We start from the raw sequence: 23168 nt of genomic DNA on the forward strand, positions 1-23168 counted from the left end.
CTAGAAGTTCAACTTCAGATTGTGGTTTGTCTACCTTTCTTCTAGTTTTGCAGTCTACAAGAAACTCTTTAGTTGTAATTTAATGGCATTGTGTTTCATTATTTGCATTGCATTTGACACTTTTCACTAACGCTTATCGTTTAACGCGCACAGCAGTGAAGCAGTATGTTCGATACATTATATACTGTGTTTAAGTATTTTAAACTCACGGCGAAGTTCATGTATGCTCCAATTATGGTATTTACTACATGATCGAAATGAAAAATCCTTGATATTGTCTAAGGTTCAAATGGCTCTGAGCACTATGGGACTCAACTTCTGAGTTCATTAGTCCCCTAGAACTTAGAACTAGTTAAACCTAACTAACCTAAGGACAGCACACACATCCATGCCCGAGGCAGGATTCGAACCTGCGACCGTAGCGGGCTCGCGGTTCCAGCGCCTAGAACCGCACGGCCACTTCGGCCGGCGATATTGTCTATGCTGTTGTTGTTGTGGTCTTCAGTCCTGAGACTGGTTTGATGCAGCTCTCCATGCTACTCTATCCTGTGCAAGCTTTTTCATCTCCCAGTACCTACTGCAACCTACATCCTTCTGAATCTGCTTAGTGTATTCATCTCTTGGTCTCCCCCTACGATTTTTACCCTCCACGCTGCCCTCCAATACTAAATTGGTGATCCCTTGATGCCTCAGAACATGTCCTACCAACCGATCCCTTCTTCTGGTCAAGTTGTGCCACAAACTTCTCTTCTCCCCAATCCTATTCAATACTTCCTCATTAGTTATGTGATCTACCCATCTAATCTTCAGCATTCTTCTGTAGCACCACATTTCGAAAGCTTCTATTCTCTTCTTGTCCAAACTATTTATCGTCCATGTTTCACTTCCATACATAGCTACACTCCATACAAATACTTTCAGAAATGACTTCCTGACACTCAAATCAATACCGGATGTTAACAAATTTTTCTTCTTCAGAAACGCTTTCCTTGCCATTGCCAGCCGACATTTTATATCCTCTCTACTTCGACCATCATCAGTTATTTTGCTCCCCAAATAGCAAAACTCCTTTACTACTTTAAGTGTCTCATTTCCTAATCTAATTCCCTCAGCATCCCCCGACTTAATTAGACTACATTCCATTATCCTCGTTTTGCTTTTGTTGATGTTCATCTTATATCCTCCTTTCAAGACACTGTCCATTCCGTTCAACTGCTCTTCCAAGTCCTTTGCTGTCTCTGACAGAATTACAATGTCATCGGCGAACCTCAATGTTTTTATTACTTCTCCATGAATTTTAATACCTACTCCGAATTTTTCTTTTGTTTCCTTTACTGCTTGCTCAATATACAGATTGAACAACATCGGGGAGAGGCTACAACCCTGTCTTACTCCCTTCCCAACCACTGCTTCCCTTTCATGTCCCTCGACTCTTATAACTGCCATCTGGTTTCTGTACAAATTGTAAATAGCCTTTCGCTCCCTGTATTTTACCCCTGCCACCTTCAGAATTTGAAAGAGAGTATTGTCTATGCAACAGGATTAATATACCGTAGATATGTTCATTATTAGCTACTGTCACTGTCATTTCAGTCTTCTTCTCTTTCAATAGCCTTTCCTAGCTGCTAAAACTGAGCTATTAACCACTATTGTTATTTTAATGCCCTTAATAGTGTTATTATTGATATTATTGTTCGTGCGTCGACTCCAACTGATTATGGACCACGTAAAACAGAGGAAATGATCTCTCGAAGAAGGTTCTCGTCCATTTTCCCACATCCTTATTGTTCTTTCAACCAGCAGTTGAATGTGTTCCGAAGCAAAGATCTTCCACGTTTCTCAGTTCTTGAAAACCTCCGAAATTTTTTGTTTTCGTTTCCAATGTTTCTTTATTTCGAAGGCGTTATTGAGATACGAGGGATGATTTTTAAGCAAGGGCCGTTCGCGCATAGCGTCCCGTAGTTCGCGCGGACGACGCAACAAGCCACCGCGCCACTTGCCGGTATCCTTCTCGTTCACACTGATGCAAGTTGCAGCTCTGTAGGTGAAGTGTACGTATCACTGTGCTGCATTAAAATGTTTACGGTTATCGAATCGCCCGCTGCGTGTGAGATATGGTCAGTGATACGTTTTTTGACTGCGAGAAGCCTATCAGCTGCAGAAATTCATCGTCAGTCAACAGAAATTTATGGCTTGAATGCAATGAGTGAAGGTAAAGTGCGTCAATGGGTTAGAGAGTTTAAAAATGGCCTTCAAATCGTCCATGACGAAGAACGCTCAGGCCGGCCCTCTGTGATCACTGATGATTTGGTGGCTGCAGTCGAAACAAAGATTCGTGAGGACAGAAGATTCACAATTTCCACTCTTTCTTTGGAAATTACACAAGTTTCAAGATCGGTTTTGTACAAAATTGTGTCTGAAAACCTAAACTTTAAGGAAGTGTGTTCTCGGTGGGTACCCAGACTCCTCACAGAGGACCGCAAAGGGATGAGATTTGCCACTTCATTGGACTATTTGATTCGTTACGAGGAAGAATGGGATGACATGTTGAGTCAAATTGGCTCTGGAGATGAAACATGGGGATCACATACCACTCCCGAAAGCAAGCGACAATCGATGGAATGGCGACACACAACCTCACCCATCAAGGTAAAAGCCAAACAGACGCTGTCAAAGCACAAGATTATGGCAACTGTGTTCTGGGACCGGCGCGATGTTTTGCTAGTGGACTTTATGCCACGAGGAACGACAATCAACTCAGATGCCTACTGTGCAACTCTAAAGAAGCTCCGCAGAGCAATTCAAAACAAAAGGCGCGGCATGCTGACAAAAGGAGTTTTGCTCCTGCACGATAACGCTAGGCCTCACACCTCTCAAAAGACTCTGGATTTGATTGATTCTTTTGGCTGGGAAGTTCTGGACCATGCACCATACAGCCCCGACCTTGCTCCTAGCAATTTTCACCTTTTCCGTTACCTGAAACACCATCTTGGCGGGCAGCGCTTCAATGACGACGATGAAGTGAAAGCGGCCGTGAACTCTTGGCTGTCGGAGCTGGCGGCCGAATTCTTTGAAGAGGGAATTAAAAACTTAGTTGTACGGTATGGCAAGTGCTTAAATAAACATGACAACTATGTATAAAAATAGGTAAAAGTGTGTAGAATCAGAAAATAAAAGTTTTTTTACAAAAGTATTTGTATGTTTTTTTAAAAATAAAAACGGCCCTTAGCTAAAAAACAACCCTCGTATGTTGATCTCTTCAAAGTTCTTTCTACTGTCTTTCATCCAGTGTTGTTTGTTCTTTTTGTTATTGAAAAACTGGAAAATTATTTTTAAACCTACTGTCCTCTATTCCTTACACATGTCCAAAGAAAATGATCCAGCTACTCTTCCTTAGAGGGTGGGAACATATTGACAGAGCGCTCTGTTGCTTACTAACTTTTAGTTGTCATTTTCGTCTGTGGTTCAGTCCAGGATTTTTCGAAGCACTGTCCTCTGGTTTTCTAAATTTTTGTGTGTATCTCCTGCTTTCACTGTGACTGTGCACTCTGCTGCTTTCCCTTTTACGGCTGCGTCACAACCTGTAATCGTCGCACTAATGGAGACTGATTTGTATTGTAAATGTCTTTGGAAAGTTGATACGCCAACTTCGCAACTTCGTATTCTGTATCCGGTATTGTTTAATTCTTTGGTTAGTCCATTGGTATGAATGATTCCTCTGATGTATTTATATACTTAACCTTTTTAATTTTTCCGAAATCTGTTTTCAACGATTTGGTTGTATCTACGATAATTTTTGGTGATAGTTGATTCTACATCTTTGTCAAAGAGTGCAAGGTGATCGGCAAAGTTCAGGCCGTAGATTTTGTTTCCTTTCTGTCTCTCTATTAGTTGGATTTGTTAACTTATTATAGCTATTTGTAGAGCACATCCCACTCACCAGATATTATTTTCCAACTCCAAATGAATAGGTCAATATTGGTATAGCATAAGTATTTATAATTTTATCTTGTTTCTTGCTGTCAATTCTGTTTTCAGTATATTTGTTAGTCTTGTCTATATTTTTCTTTTAGTTCTTCTTTAATATTTGTATTATCTATTCCTGTTTTTGTCTGTATCCTAGATATTTATAGGCATCTGTTTTTTCCATCGATTCTATGCAGTCGCTGTGGTTATCCAATATGTAATCTTCTTGTTTAGTGTGTTTTCCCTTGACTATGCTGTTTTTCTTACATTTGTCTGTTCCAAAAGCCATATTAATATCATTGCTAAATTCTTCTGTTATCTTTAGTAATTGTTTGAGTTGTTGATTTGTTGCTGCCAGTAGTTTTAGATCATCCATGTATAGCAAATGTGTGATTTTGTGTTGATATGTTCCATTAATGTTATATCCAAAATTTGTATTATTTCGCATGTTGGATAGTGGGTTCAGAGCAAGGCAGAACCTGAAAGGACATAGTAAGAATCCTTGGTATATTCCACGCTTAATCTGTATTGGCTGTGATGTGATATAATTTGAATTTGTTTGGATATTAAGTGTGGTTTTCCAATTTTTCATTACTATGTTTAGGAACTGCATCAATTTAGGATCTACTTTGTATATTTCCAATATCTGTAGTAAGCATGAGTTGGGTACACTATCAAAAGCTTTTTGGTAATCAAAGTATGCGTAGTGTAGCGACCTTTCTTTAGTTTTAGCTTGATATGTCACCTTTGCATCTATTACCAGTTGTTCTTTACATCCACGTGCTCCTTTGCAGCAGCCTTTTTGTTCTTCATTTATAATTTTGTTCTGTGTTGTATGTGTCATTAATTTCTTTGTATGACTGAAGTTAATATTTTGTATATTGTTGGTAGGCATGTTATGGGGCGATATTTCGCTGGGTTTGCTGTGTCTGCTTGATCTTTAGGTTTCAGATAAGTTATTCCTTGTGTACGTGTATCACGGACTGTGTATAGGTCTGCAATGCAACTGTCAAATAATTTAGTTAGATGTGAATGTGTTGAGGTGAACTTCTTTAGCCAGAAATTTGCTATTTTATCTTTTCCAGGGACTTTCCAATTGTTCGTAGAATTAATTGCTCGGGTGACTTCAAGTTGCAAAATTATCACTTCAGGCATTTGTGGTATCATCTTGTATGTGTCTGTTTCTGCTTGTATCCACCGTGCATGCCTGTTATGTTGTACCGGGATTAACCATATGTTGCTCCAGAAGTGTTCCACGTCTGTTATGTTTGGTGGATTGTCTGTTTCAATGTGTGTGTTATCTATTGTCTGGTAAAATTTCTTTCGGTTTGTGTTGAATGTCTGGTTTTGTTTCCTTCTATTTACACTTTCTTTGTATCTTGTAAGTCGTTTGGCCAATGCTTGTAATTTCTGCTTCTTTTCATGTAATTGCTCTATCGATTCTTGTTGTGAGATTTTACCTAACGTTTTTTGTTTTTTGTCTGATATTTCATTTCTTATAAATTGTGTTAGCTGTCTGATGTATTTTCTAAGTTTTTCTATTCTGATCTGCAGCCTGTGTTGCCATGCTGGTTTTGTGGGTTTCTTCTGTGTGTTGGTTGGTTCTGATCTCTGCCTAGTGTGTATATTTAGAGTAATGAGTGCGCCTATATAAATTAGTGGTTGTAACTCTTCCATAGTTGTATTTTCATTTATTTTGTTGTTTATGATTGTGTTGATAGTTGTTATTGTTTTTTCGACTTTGAGTTATTTGGTGGTCGATGCAAGAATGGTCTAATGTCTGTATATGTGTCTTTGTATTCTATATATGTCAGCTGAAATTTTTCTTCTATATCTAACATGTGTGTCATTTCGTGTTCCATTTGTGCTTGTTCTGGTGTCTGTCTTAAGATTTTGTTTTCCTCTGATTGTTAATTGATGCGTGTTGTTCTTTGTTTGTTTGCTCTAGGATGTTTGAGTCCATTACTGTATTTTCTTCTTCTTCTGATTTCACATTATTTTGTTCCAGTATTTGTTGTACTTGTTGCTTGATGTTTTCTAATTCCGACTGGGGTATCCGGTTATTTTTGATTAATACTCGGATCTGATCAACCAGTCGTTGTTCTGTTAAAAATTTTAATTCTGGGTATCTGGTAATAAGTGTTGTGTATACTTGTGATCTGTATCCAGTTGTGTTGGTTCCTATGTTTGTTGCTTGGTAATAACAGAACATGAGGTGTCGGTTAACTTCATCCGACCATCTCATCCTCAGTCTTTGTTTTCCTTCTAGGGTGGTTGCAGGAAGCATATCCAGCAAAACACCTCTATCTGGATTTAAATCATTTTCCATGTGGCTAGCAGTGTCGTTACCATTGTGGACGGGCATAGGGTTCAAGCGTCGTCCCCGCCCATGTCATCGCTTGTCCGAGGCTTCATTAGTTCTGTCCTGAACCAACTAATCACACTAAAAGGGGGGTTAGCCCTATTAGTGGTTTGTTCTTTTCATCGCCTTTTACGACTGGCAGAACATACAGGAGGCCTATTCTTATTATTATTATTAATATTATTACTATTGGGAGGAGTATGATCCTCCTGCAATTAATGGCAACTGCTTTATCTCGTCTTTTATTGAGGGATTTATTGGAGCATATTCCCATTGTTCCACTGTTCCTACTGAATTATATTATTACTATTATTATTGTTATTACTAGGGTTATTATGAACGCTAGTTGTTGTTACTCACTGTCATTATTTGTGTTAGTATTTGTAATTTTTTCCATAACTATTCCAGCAGATGTAGATAATTGAATCAGAAGTACGAACACCATTAGTTAATATTTTCCAATATTTTATGCAACGTGTAGTTCTTGTTCCGTTGGCAGGGACAGCCTTAAGAACCTAATCTGGTGAGGATCATTAAGTAGTAAATGAATGAACAAAAGCCGGCCGGGGTGGCCGAGCGGCTGCAGGCGCTTAAGTCTGGAACTGCGCGACCGCTACGGTCGCAGGTTCGAATCCTGCCTCGGGCATGGATGTGTGTGATGGCCTTAGGATAGTTACGTTTAAGTAGCTCTAAGTTCTAGGCGACTGATGAGCTCAGATGTTAAGTCCCATAGTGCTGAGAGCCATTTGCACCATTTAAATGAACAAAGTCTACCCCATCCAACAGCAAATGTCTAATGCACTGCCTGGTGATATAGGCAGCACCCTGGCATTCTCCAGAGGCTGACAGCACAAGCGGAGACACTACATGAGGCAGTGTAAATTTCTGCGTAAGTTGGCAGCTGCCCGGTTCATGTGGGTACCTTAAAACTGGCGACAAAATTTTGCGAGCAGAGACCACAAACCTGCCGTAAATTGCAGTATAGCTTACAGCTGTTCTGCTGAAGCGGAGTAGCGGTCATTGATACATCAAGGTACTTCGTTGACTGTAATGTTCACGACTCGCCAACGGTGAGCCTACATTAGCGAGTACATGCATATGGAATCGGACCTTCGTGACGCGCGTATGGAAGTGAGCTGTTTTCGGTGGCGATGCCACGGCCGCCGCCTCGCCGCGGGCACCCTTTGGTGACACCTTGTTGTCAGCCGCCATGCTTCAGCTGTGATAACAGGGCGAGTCAACGGCAGCGGCCGCCAGCCTGCGTCACCGACAACTTTCGGGTTGGCCGCGCCGAGCATCGCAGCGCCGCTCCACGCTTATCCCGGCGCCGGTAAACACAGCGGGCGATGCCAGGCAGCGCGGCGCGGTAGGCAATATCAGACGCTACCCCGCGTACGGTGCGTCGCGTCGCGTCGCGGGGCAGGAAATCCCTGGCAAAGTAAACCTCGCCCGCGGACAGCTTTTACCGGGACATAAGATCTTTGTATTGGGTAACAGTGCTAACATCCGCAGCGCAGCGCGACGCGTGTAAACAACCTGTTACTGTCGGCTCAACGGCATAATTCACCCATTCCCCCCCCCCCCCCCCCCGCCCTCATCGTGTGTTGACAAATTTCGGCCAGATACAGTTCGCTCTAGTACCTTTCCTAACTAAACCCCAATGCCTAATTTTAATTTAAGAATTACATAATCTTATGACTGAAATATTAATCTACTACCTCTGGTTGACCACACCTGCAACTCAACGTGTCCCTGAATCATCAAAGCTCACACAACACCAACTCAGCCTCACAGCCCAGCTTCCCTCCTTATTCACCAGGTGCAAAACACACTAACTGTGGTGTGCATACTGTAAGACCGTCGGTACACAAACCATCAGATAATTTGACTTGTCGCTCTAACGAAGTAGTGGAGTGTCACCAATATGTCTCGTGGTCTTATCGTGGCGTGTTTATCATCTGCCGTTAGGTCGGACGATAGAAATACCACTTGCACCCTTAGAGTAGCAGATTGACGGTGACCAACTTTAAACAGAACTTGATTAATTTTCACACACATTTATTAAAATAATAAAAAGCAAAGACTTACTCAACTTGATTCTGGATGCTATTTACAATTGACACTCTGAAGTTCCTTTGGTCTTGGTACGTTAATATTATTCTCACATATCTCTGATACTTGACAAAGTGTCTGTTCATCTATCTTCATGGCTATGTACAGGAATATGATAATCTTATTAGGCGCAGACTGAAACTTGACTATAGAATGGTGCAGACTAATGCAGACTGACTAATCGTAGGTCTGTACACTCGTTATAATACCTCGAGCGTTCAGGTATCACTGCGCGAGTGTGATCCGCGAGGAGAAAAGGTTCTACGTTAGCAGCAATCTCATTGGCTGCGAGACATGTTAATACGCGGATCGGCGGTAGCAGAATTTGGTCCGTCTCTAAGACAGCACCATCTCGTAGTGCGGAGACGGACGAGCGCTGCGCCTGCGCTGTTGTGCTTAGCGGGGTGCGCTGTACTGGGAAAGTTGTGTACGCGCTGACTACGCGGAACTATGTACACAACACTAACATATTGCTTTCATCTCCATGATACAGCTTATCACGTCCATACCAACGTGAAAACGAGGTACTAGATACAATTAAATTAATTTGTTTACTTATTTGAAGGTCATCAGTCTTCTTACAGGTTTGATGCGGCCTACCAGTAATTCCGTGCTAATCTCCATCTCAGAGTAGCACTAATATTGAACGTCCTCAAGTATTTGTTGGATATTTTCCAATCTTTCTCTTCCCCTAGTCTTATAGTTCACTAAAACGACTTCTTTCACGAAATTGTAGTCGGTTTACAGGATATGTACACATGATTAGTGTCAACTATCATTAACATATTATTATAGACTTACTCGTGCAAACTTTACACACTCTATAGCACCGTCAAGTACCATGGAAGTTATTCCTTAATGTCTCCACACATGTCGTACACCCTGGCCCTTCATCTTCACCATGTCTGCCTCGCCGATTCTGCAGAGAAGCAAGCACGACTTGCGACCCGTCCTCACAGTTTCAAATTTTTGCCAGTACCTCGTCTCCTACCTTCGAAACTTCACAAAAGCTCTCATGTGAACCTTGCATAACTAGCACTCTTAGAACAATGAATATTGCGGAGACATGGCTTGGCCAGTTTTAATCTACCATTACGGCTTATCGAGTATCGGACCAGATTTACGACTTGGTTCAAGACTTCCCTGTAGACAGAACTCAGTACGACACTCTTAACGGAACAAAACTAACAGATGTAAATGAGTGCTAGTTCTGCCAGGAAGTTTCATTTCAGCGTACACTCTGCTGCAGTGTGAAAAACTCATTCGGGGACCTCATTTCTTATCAGCCACTAAGTTTTTCAACAGCCTTCTTTAGGAAAACATTTCAGGCGTTTCGTTTCCTCTTGTTTTAGGTTTTCATTTAGTCCATAATTCACTTGTATCCACTGCTGTGCACAAAATGCATTTCTTCAGCAATTTCTTTTTCAAATTAAGGCAGACGACTCATAGTACTGTTGTTTCAACCGGGACTGCTTACTGAGCTACTTTGCTTTATGTTACGTGTTTCTTACTTCGTCTAGTATGTGCTTTTTTGCTTCGAAAGTAGCAGAATTCCTTCACGTCATCTACTTCGTCACTCCAAACTTGGTATTATCTTCAATCAGATTTCGCTACTCCTCATTCCTGTCTTCTTTCTTAGGACTACCCTCGGTCCACATTATAAGCTTGTAATAATGTTCATTACGTTCAAGAGGTTCTTTAATTATTGGACATTTTCAGTAAAGATAGGCATTTCATCGGCAAATCTTATCCATCAGATTCACCCAGAATTTTAGTCCCATTCCTGAATCTTCCTTTTACTTTATTCATAGATTCTTCGATGTACAGGTTAGATAATAGGGACGAAGGACTTAATCCCTATTTGACGGTGCTCAGTTGATGCCTTGTTTCTTGACTTCAGGAGGGCATTTGACACAGACCCGCACTGCCGTTTAGTGAAAAAAGTACGGTCTTGCCAAGTATCGGACAAGATTTGAGACTGGGTTCAAGACTTGCTTGCAGACAGAAAACCCGTCACTCTTAACGAAACAAAATTGACAGATGTAAAGGTAATTTCTAAGGTACCCTAAGGAAGTGCGAGAGGACTGTCATTGTTTAAAAAAATCTAATAGAAAGCATCGAATGCTCTCCAAGATTGTTCGCAGGTGACGTGTTTGTCTGTAACAAGGTAGCGACATCAGAAGACGTCTGGTGACTGAAGAATGGTGCTGACTCTGGCAGTTGACCAGGAACACAAATAAATATAACATATTACGCATGCACAGGAAAGAAAGCCACCACTGTACAACTATGCGCTTGATGATAAACTGCTCGAAACAGAATCTTTCGTAAAATATCTCGAAGTAACTATCTAGAACGACCTTAAATGAAATGACCGCATAAGACTAACTGTAGGAACAGAAGAAGCCGAACGCAGGTTCCTAGGAAGAATCTTTGGGGAATGTAGCACATACACGAAGTAAGTGGCTTGTAAGTCGCTTGTTCTACCGATTCTTGAGTTTTTGTCATCAATATGGGATCCTTACGAGATAAGACCCATAGAAGAAGACCCAACGAAGTGAAGTGCATTTCGTCTCGGGACATTTAGTCGGAGCGAGAGCATTACAAAGATGCTCAAGAAACGCCATTGGCTGAAAAGAGAATCTTCATGGATTACGAGAGGTTTGCTATTGAAATTTTGAGAGATCGCTTTCCGGAAAGAGTCGGAAAACATATTACTTTCTCTCACATACACCTCGCTTAATGACCACGACGAGAAAATTCCAGGAACTATATCCAATACACACGTTTACCGACAATAATTCACCCCACGCGTCATTCGCGAATGGAACACAGTAGGTGCGATCAGTTAATCGTACCAGAAGTACCCTCCGCCCCACTCCAGGTGGCGGCTTGGGGAATGTGATGCAGATGTGGATGTCTTAAATCATTTCTATGCAAATCACTTCTTCCTCTTTCATTCTCATTTTTCCTGCTTGGATCTTTACGTATTGCATATTACCAGCCTTTCCCTTTAACTTAGACTTATTTTCCGGCGAACTTCGAATTTTAAGTAGCCGTACGCTTTTTCTACGTCATATTACCTACGGACATTTCTTGCATGTAACTGTTGCTATATCTCTGATTTAACTGAAGATAAGCCGAAAATCGATTGGGAACAAATAAATATTTAATAGAACAATATCGTAATTTATTTGTTTTCTAGTTTAATACTTTTTTCTTTATGGTAACAAGCTATTTTTAATACAGGCTATGTCTTCGTCACTATTATCGACCACTAGAAGCTGCAAGTCACGAGTGTAGGCAACAAAAATTAAATTATAAAGCGGAGATGTAAATATATGACAATACAGTATGGCAATACAGTAAATATTTTATATAAGCGGTATTTTAATTAATATTATATTAATATTCAATTAATATTAGTCCATATTCATACATTTAATCCTACTGACAGTAAACTCAATACCTGTGAATCAGACATGTAAAATTATTGAAACCCATGCAGATATACAGTTTAACATCAGCAAAGGAAAGATGTAACATGCGATTAGTCACTCACATTTTCAACCTGCTATATGTGTGCCACTCACTGAAACTAACAGGTGCTCCGAAATCTTCTGAATTGGTCTGAGCAGTTGCGGGCACGGAGAAAATCCCCAGAGCGTTAATCTTAACCTACTTGGATTTCATTGTGACTATTAAAACAGTTTGATTTCTCAGAATACCACGATTCATACGTAAATTGAAGGTGGCAAGTGCGGTCAGTTGCAGCTTGACATTAAACGGAATGAGGGGCGACGAGCGAAAATGTGTACCAGACTGGGATTCGAACCCGGGATCTCTAGTTCACTACGCAGGTGCGCCATCCAGGACACAGCATCATCGCAACTGCGCGGACTGTCTCTGCTCGCCTCACGGCCGACCCACACTCCCACCGAGTGCGACCTGTCCGCAGTCCCTATCCATTACACACCCGTTCTCTACTCAGAGATACCAACAGAAGATCGGAAGTATTTTGTATTCGCACTGCAGATTTCCCAGCTAGGTTTATCAATTATTTGAATGCGTGGTGGCTGTTCTTTCGGACATGTCCTAAACAACATATTCCACGCATTCGTATACCACGATTTTCCAAAATGATTACCGATTAAAATTAGTATCGTTTCCAAATATACCGTATGCTATTAATTGCTGCCTAACTGCATTAGGGCAGACGGTAATTGTCAAATATCGCCACGGTGGCCTAGAAACGCTATTTGGTACATCTGTGGAGGTAAGTGAATAATTTTCACTAGTGCTTATGCAGTTGCCGATTTGTACAGATGGAGTAAATTATTACTTGAAGGAATGCAGTTTCCCGCCACTTATTTGATAGATAGTACAGCTTCATTTTATGCCAGGACGCGTTTCAGGATGTCACTTATCTTTAGGTCGAGTGACAAATTTAGATATTTGTGAGTACGACGTTAATATCGACTGTATCTTGAAAGACGCAATCACTAAATCCAAGATACTGATGAAGATCTGGAGCCGAAGATGAGTGAAATGCCGAAACATTTCCTTGCTTTAAATACTCTGTAATACGTACAAGTACAGAGACCGACTTGTCGCTCTATTGTTTCAGGTAATTCAGTTTGCAGTCACGGAGCCCAACCACCATGATCATAGATTAAGTAATTTCAAAATAAATAAACTGCAGTTTGTGGTACGCCTTTGACCAAACATTGTATCGAACATTGCATCTGCGTGTGGATTACTGTAGTTTATGGTTGATGATAAATGTACAACGTAACAGTTGTAACTGAATGTGACAGATGCAGCAACTAGAACCAGTTGTATATTTGACGCAAAACGACCTTCCTGAAAGTCGATGTGGTGTTAATCCCTGAGTTGTAGATGGTCACTTATTCCAAAATGGCTTATCTATGAAAAAGATCGTTAAAACTGTTTACCATAGTTCCAAGATATCCTCGTTTATGTTAACAAATAACGCTTTCATTCCATTGGAAATAGTCGGACGTCACCCAAAACTCATTAGTATGATGTTAATAGCCACTGAGTAATGACAGATCAACAACTTTAAAAATGTTACAGCGACTTCTTCGGTGACAAAGGTACTGTTTCCATTCATCGCTGTACGGCGGACCTATACCTACCTGCTCTCGTACACAACCCAAAATACGTTGCTAAAGTATCAAAGAGAATTACTGTTGAGAAGAGAGTAGTCTGTTACCCAAGATTCTTCAAGGATTCGGTGGCGATTAATAGGGTTAGCGAACTCGCAGCATGAGGAGCGTCCGCTGATCCAGGCACAGCGGGCGATGTGCGATAAATGTGCCTCCGTAGCGGCTGGAAGAAGATGAACTGCAGTTTCCAGCCGTATAAAACCTCAACTTAAACTCTTCCCAACACGATAGCTGTAATGTACTAACTTTGCCGAGAAGGGGAGGTGTTGCCTCTCCCTGGGCCTAATCCGCACTCCAGGGGCATCTCAACTGGTCACATCGATTCTGGGCTCGGAGAAAATCTCCAGTCGCGATTAGTCGTCCACTGATACTATTAAGGTGGCGTTGTCGACTGACCCTTCTCTTAGAAAAAAAGTGATACTCGTCGCAGTGTTAGGTGACTGAAATTAAAAACGAGTTCTCACAAGTAAATTACTTGCTTATGCTGATTTCAAAACTGTTCTTAGTAATAAATAATTATCATAATTTTTTTAGGGATGCAAAATGTCGTTCTTGTAGAGTGAATAGAGTAGCCAGGCAAAATAAAACTGTTCGAGTGTAAACGTCTGGTGCAAGTAGAGACTTTTGTGTCTGGGACTAAAAACATCTAGCTTGAGAAGCTTGTAGACAACAGTAACTATTGCATCCACCACTGTATATCAAACGGTGATTTAAATGTGAATATCATGTGCTCAAATTCACAAACTGATGAAAGGTAATGAACAGCAGAATACAATAATATACGAGGAATAATGGATGGAATCCTTTGAGGTATGTTACTGAAAACTTCCTAGGGAATAACAGAGGTACAAATTAGAAAAAAGACTGCCAAAACGATGTTGCGAAATTGAAGGGGGCTAGGTCGTAGCAACAGTATAAAAATCCATATCCGACGCTCACGTTTTGACTGCTTCCCAGAAAATCTTTGACATAATAACAAGGAAAATGTCTCCAACAGTACATTGAGGAAATGGAGAAGAGGTAGCAGGGAAGATGGACATAATGTATACTGGTTCACTGATGTTGGGTGCTGAAAAGGTAGTCTAAAGGAAATAAAAAAAAATTAGAAGCACTGATTGACCCAATAAATGTAACAGAGTATTCATAATACAGGATGTTTCAAAATGAGTTTGGGATTTAAGGCTTGGTAGCATCAATTACATTCACCTTAAAATTATAAATAATACATCAAATGAAAGAGCAACTCGGTTTTCTTTGCGAACCTGTACGCAAAAGGAAGAGAATGGATTGAGCCAAGAGTAACTTAACAACGTGTTGAACGAGTGAGAACCTTTCAAGCTTAGCCCCAAGAAATCAGTCCGGAAGGCTAGTCGTCAAATAGCAGTCCCACCGACACCTGTGTGGAGACTTAAGGAGACGCATACAACTACGTCCTTATCGTTTGCAGTTGTTACAAGCTCCAAAGCCTACAGAGCACGGTTTACGTGCCAACTTTGCAGCCGAAACGCTGCTACATGCCGATGAAGGTTTCCTGGAACGTGTCGTCTTCGGTGATGAATCTACATTTCACTTAACCGGAAATGTGAACACAAGTAATGAGCGCATCTGGGGTCAACAAATACCCAAGAAACTGTATAGTTGGAAAGAGACTATGCTGCATTTTTCTGTGCCAGATCTTGACGGAATGTTTGTGAGGAGCCTTTCTTTTTCGTTGAAGCATATCTTTGCTCTCTCGTTTCCGATTAGCGAGCGCCGCTTGACTTTACGCCGTAACACCTATTTCCTTCCCAATCCTTCTCTACTCCGATGGAGTCGATGACCTCGCTGTTTGGTACCTTTCCACTAATCAATCACCCAACCAGCAAATACCAGTTGGATTCCTATGTTAACCGCAAAACTGTGTTCCTTACCCATCGTTCCCTAACCCTAACTTCTGCTCCATCACAAAAAGACCTCTTTCTCGATGGGATATTAAACTCTAAATGTTCCTTCCTTAATGACGCAGCCGCAGTATTTGCACTTGTGTAGAGTTTAGAGCCACTAGGGACAGCTCAAAATCACTCGGCGAAATTTGAACGTGATCCAAATCAGCTCTGGGTGTTGATGCTTTTTCAGCGCTCCTACTTTGTGTCCTCCTGTGGCGTGATCATTGGGGGATTCGGCATGGATAAAAGCATAAAGAAAATGGAAAAGGATCTTTCTATGATGTCCCAGTTTGTCGAAATTCTTCTTGGCACTGCACACCTTTATTGAGATTTTCAAAATGTATCTGTACGTACAGAACCTGTGACGAAGTACTAGACGATTGCTGTACGTTAGCACCCTCGATACTTTCTCATCCTGAATGACCTACTTTTAGGCCTAAGAGCAACAATATAGTGACGAAAGGGCAGCAGCAGCAGCCTAGTCCACCTCTGTCTGTACAGGTAGCTTTTTATAATGCTCCACAAACGCGGGTAGGTCCACCTAGTGTCTGGACGGTTTTAGAAGGACCCTTTGCTGTTTGATTCACGTATGTGAATGTTGCAGGCCCCCATCCCCTCATGTAGTAACGCCACAACAGGAATCGAAATAGAGGGATGATAAAGCAAAAGCACTCTTTTCCACATCCGATCATGTTCAAATTTCGTCGAATAGTGTTGAACACTCCCTAGTGCTCCCAACCAGAACATCAGAGCAAAAAATGTGGTCGTACTGCACTCCAAAGCAGTATGGTCAATTTCAGTGGAGATGCAGCCCACAAGTTCTTAGAGACGGGTTGAAAGGTTCGAGGGTGTCAGCAGTGTCAAAGGTTAGGTTTCATGGCGTTTCTGATCTGCGGTGTGTCTGGTGTGTTGCCCTCGGCCAGTCACAAGAAAACCGCGTGATTTCAACGCGATCCTCCATTTTAGAGGTATCAAAAGAAGTGGTGAAATGTTATAAAAGGGGCTGTGACATTCTTCCCGTCACCTGACTTGACTACGATGGCCCTGGGCAGAATTGTGGTGAAGTTTGGTGCCGATGTGACATCATGAACCCACCGTACACGTCATATGAACGTATGAGCCCTGGCAGATTTTTCGCATGTGTCCACACCTTAGCGTCTGAAGCATCTTCGAGCCTGAGAGTGATGTCACAGTGTGCAGAGGAAGATTGTATGCACATATGTGCCAAATTTCAAAAATTTGCTTTAGGTGAGACTGACAGGGTTTCGAAAAATTATCCTTTAATTGTTTATATTAATTATCTGTGCTCATATTTTGTGTAGGTGGTATTCTACAGTCAACACTTTTCCTCTACTGTAACATAACCTCAGCAGGCAAAAAATTAACAGCTATGTTCAGGATCAGAAAGTATCGAGGGCGCTCATGTACTGCAATCGTCTAGGACTTCGTCACAGGTTCTGTACGTACGCGTACAGCCAACACACCTTGCAGTAATATATGAAATTTGCATACTCTTTGTTCATTTCCATTGAAAACTGTTGCATCAGAAAATCGAATAAGCTGTGTGACTTCATAAATTTTACTATTCGTATCATCAATTTCTTGAATTGCTCGATTCCAGCAAATTTAGCACGAATTTCTTCTTGGTTTGCAGAACAATGAGTCCCACCTGTCGATCACTGTAATGTTTTGTTCGTTCATCGTCATCTCAAAGTTCAAATTCTTTCTGCATGATGCTGTGATCTAGTGGCGGAGTAAATAAGTGGTACCCATTGCTTAAGCGAACTGTGAATTCTCATCGCTCTCTTCTGTCAATCCCATTCGTTTTAAAGGATTGCTGTGATAGATCACTAGACTTCGCCTTTTTGTGCGAACAGCCCATGGACCAGTTAACGTCCTTCATAGAAATGAAAAACAGCGAAGGCTGAATAGCGTTGACACCACGATTCTGACGAAGTGAGATAGTGTTGTCGACAGCAAATTTCCGCATCGCGATGTTAATTGAAATGTCGCGCTGTTCCATGTACTTCCGAGAAGTACCGTGACAGGCCGGTCCTTGGCCCTCACGTGGCCCACACGCGCTACACGCATAAAGTATGGCAAGCCTTCTTCAGCCCTGGGTGAAGAGGTGAGACCATAAGGTTGTTCAGGTCATTGCATCCAGATTAAGCCACATTTTGAGGGTTTAACTGAGCAATTCCACCAAACAGCGTAGTGCTGATGGCGTTTTAATCGTTACCAACTTGTCCCACTTATTATTCAAAGCGTTATATACAGGGTGGTCCATTGATAGTGACCGCGCCAAATATCTCACGAAATAAGCGTCAAACGAAAAAAATACAAAGAACGAAGCTTGTCTAGCTTGAAGGGGGAAACCGGATGGCGCTATGGTTGGCCCGCTAGATGGCACTGTCATAGGTCAAACGGATATCAAGTGCGTTTTTTTTTATAGGGACCCTCATTTTTATTACATGTTCGTGTAGTACGTAAAGAGATATGAATGTTTTAGTTGGACCACTTTTTTCGCTTTGTGATATACGGCGCTGTAACAGTCACAAACATTTGGCTCACATTTTTAGACGTAAGTTGGTAAGTTTTTTAAATTAAAATACAGAACGTAGGTACGTGTGAACATTTTATTTCGGTTGTTCCAATGTGATACATGTACCTTTGTGAACTTATCATTTCCGAGAACGTATGCTGTTACAGCGTGATTACCTGTAATTACCACATTAATCCAATAAATGCTCAAAATGATGACCATCAACCTCAATGCATTTGGCAATACGTATAACGACATACCTCTCAACAGCGAGTAGTTCGCATTCCGTAATGTTCGCACATGCATTGACAATGCGATGACGCATGTTGACAGGCGTTGTCGGTGGATCACGATAGCAGATATGCTTCAACTTTCCCCACAGAAATAAATTCGTATTCAATACCGCTTCAACCGCACGCGAACCATGTGTCGGACATCCATCGTGTTGGAAGTACATCGCCATTCTGTCATGCAGTGAAACATCTTGTAGCAACTTCGGTAGAACATTACGTAGGAGATCAGCATACAATGTACCATTTAGAATCCCATCGATAAAATGGGGGCCAATTGTCCTTCTTCCCGCAATGCCGCACTATACATTAACCCGACAAGGTCGCTGATGTTCCACTTGTCGCAGCCATCGTGGATTTTCCGTTGCCAAATAGTGCATACTATGCCGATTTACGTTATCGCTGTTGGTGAATGACGCTTCGTCGCTAAATAGAAAGCGTGGAAAAACTCTGTCATTGTCCCGTAATTTCTCTTGTGCCCAGTGGCAGAAGTGTACACGACGTTCAAAGTCGTCACCATGCAATTCCATGTGCATAGAAAAATGGTACGGGTGCAATCGATGCTGATATAGCATCCTCAACATCGGCGTTTTTGAGATTCCCGATTCACGCGCTGTTTCTCTGCTACTGATGTGCTGATTAGCCGCAACAGGACCTAAAACGCATACTTGGACATCATAATTTGTTGCAGGTCGTGGAGGACGCTTCACATGTGTCTGAACACTTCCTGTTTCCTTAAATAACGTAAATATCCGGCGAACGGTCCGGATACTTGGAAGATGTCGTCCAGGATACCGAGCAGCATACATAGCACACCCCCGTCGGGCATTTTGATCACAATAGCCATACATCAACACGATATCGACATTTCACGCAATTGTTAAATGGTCCGTTTTAACACGGGTAATGTATCACGAAGCAAATACCGTCCGCACTGGCGGAATGTTACGTGTCACCAAGTACTTATAACTTTGTGACTATTACAGCGCCATCTGTCACAAAGCGAAAAAAGTGGTTCAACTAAAAGATTCATATTTATTTACGTACTACACGAATATGTAATAAAAATGGGGGTTCCTATTAAAAAAAAACGCAGTTGATACCTGTTTGACCTATGGCAGCGCCATTTAGCGGGCTAACCATAGTGCCATCTGGTTTCCCCCTTCAAGCTAGACGAGTTTCGTTCTTTGTAGTTTTTTACGTTTGATGCTAATTTCATGAGATATTTGGCCCTGTCACTAGCAATGGACCACCCTGTATAGTCAGGTGACATTATGGGGCAGACGAGATGTAATAAAGTGGGAAAGTGTTCGCATTACCAGTCACATATTCTTCGGGTCCTATGAAGTTTGCTGTAGTCTTTTAGCGCCTATATGAGGAATGGCAACTTGCGAGATGACCGAGGCCAAAAATTTACTGAAAGCAGTTCCCGTCAGTGACGTATGGGTAACAGGTGCGATGTTGCTTCACTCACTACCTGCAGTCATTTTCATTACAAGCCTTGAAATGCATTCCCAGTCCACATCACTCAGATTATTCTGACGTGTTCATGGCCGTGTGTGCCTGCCGCGACATACCAACTTCACGCACTGTATGGTCATGGGCACAGCCAAACATGATCACCCCCTTTTCTTCACTCTGTCACGTCGTTAGATTTGTCCATGTTCCTTTGCAATGTCTGCTTGAAACATAAATATCTAACTCAATGCTACAGCCTTATTCTCACATAGAGGTATGGGCGAGTGAGTGACCACGTGATTCGATCACTGCGCAAGTTATAAAGTCGTAATGATTTATCACTGCATGTACACTGTGGTAACGAAGTTTAAGACCGATGAGTATATCTGCTTCGTGTAGCTCATGCGAAGATAGTGTTAACGTAACCAATAATGAACAGTGTCCTATAGCAGCGGAAAATGGTTCTCCTCATTCTTCGTCTAAATTGTCACCTGTACTATATACAACAATAAGAGAAACCATTGAGATCACGACCTGTCTTGAGAATGAACGCTACCTTGTGGCCTAACGGACATCTGCGGCATAGTAAGATACGGGCCGCGAGCTGGGGAATTCGCCGCCGTCAGTCTCTACAATGGCAGAGTAAGCTGTCGATCCACATTAATGTGACCAGCTGTCAGAAGCCTATGTAACCACTATCTGCAGTGTGGACCGCCGTGAGAGGTGCAGGGAAAGAGTCACTGATGGACTCGATACCGCCAGGGGCGTGAAACCATGTCGACTTAACTGTCGTGGTTAACTGCGTTAGCATTCTCGGTTGAGAATCCATGGCGTAAACAGCCCGATCGAGGCTGTGCCACGGATTCTCCACTGGATATAAACGCGAAGAGAACGCTGTTCGACCCATGCACGTACAGTGCGAGCTGTGTGGCATGTTTCATTGTCCTGCTGGTACATGCCAGCTAGTTGAGGAAGAACAGACTGTATATATGGGTGTGCGAGATCCCCCAAGGATAGTTACACAGTTGTGTTGCTGGATTCTGTCCTCCATAATGACCAACCAGGGAATGTCACTTCTCCAGATCATAACGTTCTTTTCTCACACTGGGCTTTCTGCAGGATGTCTACTTTTAGTCGTTTCACGTAGATGGAACATAAAAAATGATTCACCAGAAAAGGCCACCATTGGGCACTCAGTGAGCATCCAGTTGGGGTGATAGTGTGCAACTTCCAGCGTTCGTCGTCGATGAATAGCAATCAGCATGGATACATGAAGCAGGCGCCTCCTATGGAGGCCCATACAGTTTTGGATAGTGCCGTTTTGGTTTCTTTAACCACGGTGACACGGGAGCAGTTTACAGACTTCATCGTTTCGTAAATGCTTCCATTCCTCGGTTATAAGAAAACGATAATGTATTCTAGGGCGCCAGATATATCACCCCGTTTTCACATTAGAGCAATGACTGCGCTTTCTTCTCGCGACCCTCAGACACACTTTATACAGGGTGTTACAAGAAGGTACGGCCAAATTTTCAGGAAACATTCCTCACACACAAATAAAGAAAAGATGTTATGTGGACATGTGTCTGGAAACGCTTAATTTCCATGTTCTCATTTTAGTTTCGTCAGTATGTACTGTACTTCCTTCATTCTGATGATCAAATTGTAAATTTTCACACTCAACATGTGTGGGCTGACGAGAATCTGCACGCAATTGTACAATCACGTCATCAACAAAGATTTTCTGTGAACGTTTGGGCAGGCATTGTTGATGTCTTGTTTGGGCCCCATGTTCTTCCACCTACGCTCAATGGAGCACGTTATCATGATTTCATACGGGATACTCTACCGGTGCTGCTAGAACATGTGCCTTTACAAGTACGACGGAACATGTGGTTCATGCACGATGGAGCTCCTGCAAATTTCAGTCGAAGTGTTCGTACGCTTCTCAACAACAGATTCGGTGACCGAAGGATTGGTAGAGGCAGACCAATTCCATGGCCTCCACGCTCTCCTGACCTCAACCCTCTTGACTTTCATTTATGGGGGCATTTGAAAGCTCTTGTCTACGCAACTCCGGTACCAAATGTAGAGACTCTTCATGCACGATGGAGCTCCTGCAAATTTCAGTCGAAGTGTTCGTACGATTCTCAACAACAGATTCGGTGACCGAAGGATTGGTAGAGGCAGACCAATTCCATGGCCTCCACGCTCTCCTGACCTCAACCCTCTTGACTTTCATTTATGGGGGCATTTGAAAGCTCTTGTCTACGCAACTCCGGTACCAAATGTAGAGACTCTTCGTGCTCTTATTGTGGATGGCTGTAATACAATACGCCATTCTCCAGGGCTGCATCAGCGCATCAGGGATTCCATGTGTGTGTGAGGAATGTTTCCTGAAAGTTTGGCCGTACCCTTTTGTAACACCCTGTATAGCCCCCACTGCGAGTTCCACCACCTACTGTCTGTATGTGGTTCTTTCACGTCGACTTCGAACACAGGCCGTTGTCACATTAGTGTAACTAGACCCTGAATTATGGTCCGCAGCCGTGAACTAGCATCTCGGTAACAACGCTTTTCGGCTGTTCGCAGACTACAGTTGTAAGTACCCACCGAGAGGATTTGAAGGACGGTGAAATCTCGAGTAAAGGAACGGTGTTGGACGTCCACATCTCGTCACAAGAGAGGACGTTCAGAAACTAGCCAGCTCTATGCTGCAGAATGTCTAGCGATCTATGGCAAATCTGACGACAGAGTACAGTACTGACATACGCAAAAGCGTTCCAGAGGGCTCCAATCAGTGTACATTGCTTGAGTCTCCATGTCAACGACGCCTACGGGTTCCTACCTAGTCCAGCAAGGTCTCCGGATCTGAGCACGTCTGTAGCATTATGGCCAGGGCCCTCGAAACGAACTGAAAAATTTTACGATCTGACGCGCCAATTGCACAGAATTTGGCACGTCGTCACTCAGGACAGCCAACAACCGTATCACTCATTCCTAAACCGAGTAATTCCTTGCATAAGGGCCAGATGTAAACAAAACCGTTATTGACTTAATTTGTGAAAATGTCTCTTGAATAATTCAGCCACTGTATCTGAGATTGTAGTCGTTTGTCATATACATAATATCTACCGATTCGCGCCCCATTTGGATAAATCTTCGTGGTGCATTGTTGTTTTCTTGTTTCCTACCTTCGTTTTTTTAAGTGTATTATTACGGACCCCCTGCATTCCTTAAAGCTTGACGTGTTTCTCGACGGAGGTGGCAAGTTCCAATAGAATAACTGATCATATCACGAGTATCATACTACAATGAGGAGCA

General features: G+C 42.2%; 1 protein-coding gene across 1 annotated transcript in view; it reads right to left on the reverse strand.

Annotated features, from left to right (window-relative positions):
* Positions 1 to 23168, reverse strand: part of LOC126413092 (furin-like protease 2) — a 714734-nt gene that overhangs the window by 347779 nt on the left and 343787 nt on the right. The gene's annotated exons all lie outside the window — the stretch shown is intronic.

Source organism: Schistocerca serialis, chromosome 7 (assembly GCF_023864345.2).
Source record: "Schistocerca serialis cubense isolate TAMUIC-IGC-003099 chromosome 7, iqSchSeri2.2, whole genome shotgun sequence".
Classification (NCBI taxonomy): domain Eukaryota; kingdom Metazoa; phylum Arthropoda; class Insecta; order Orthoptera; family Acrididae; genus Schistocerca; species Schistocerca serialis.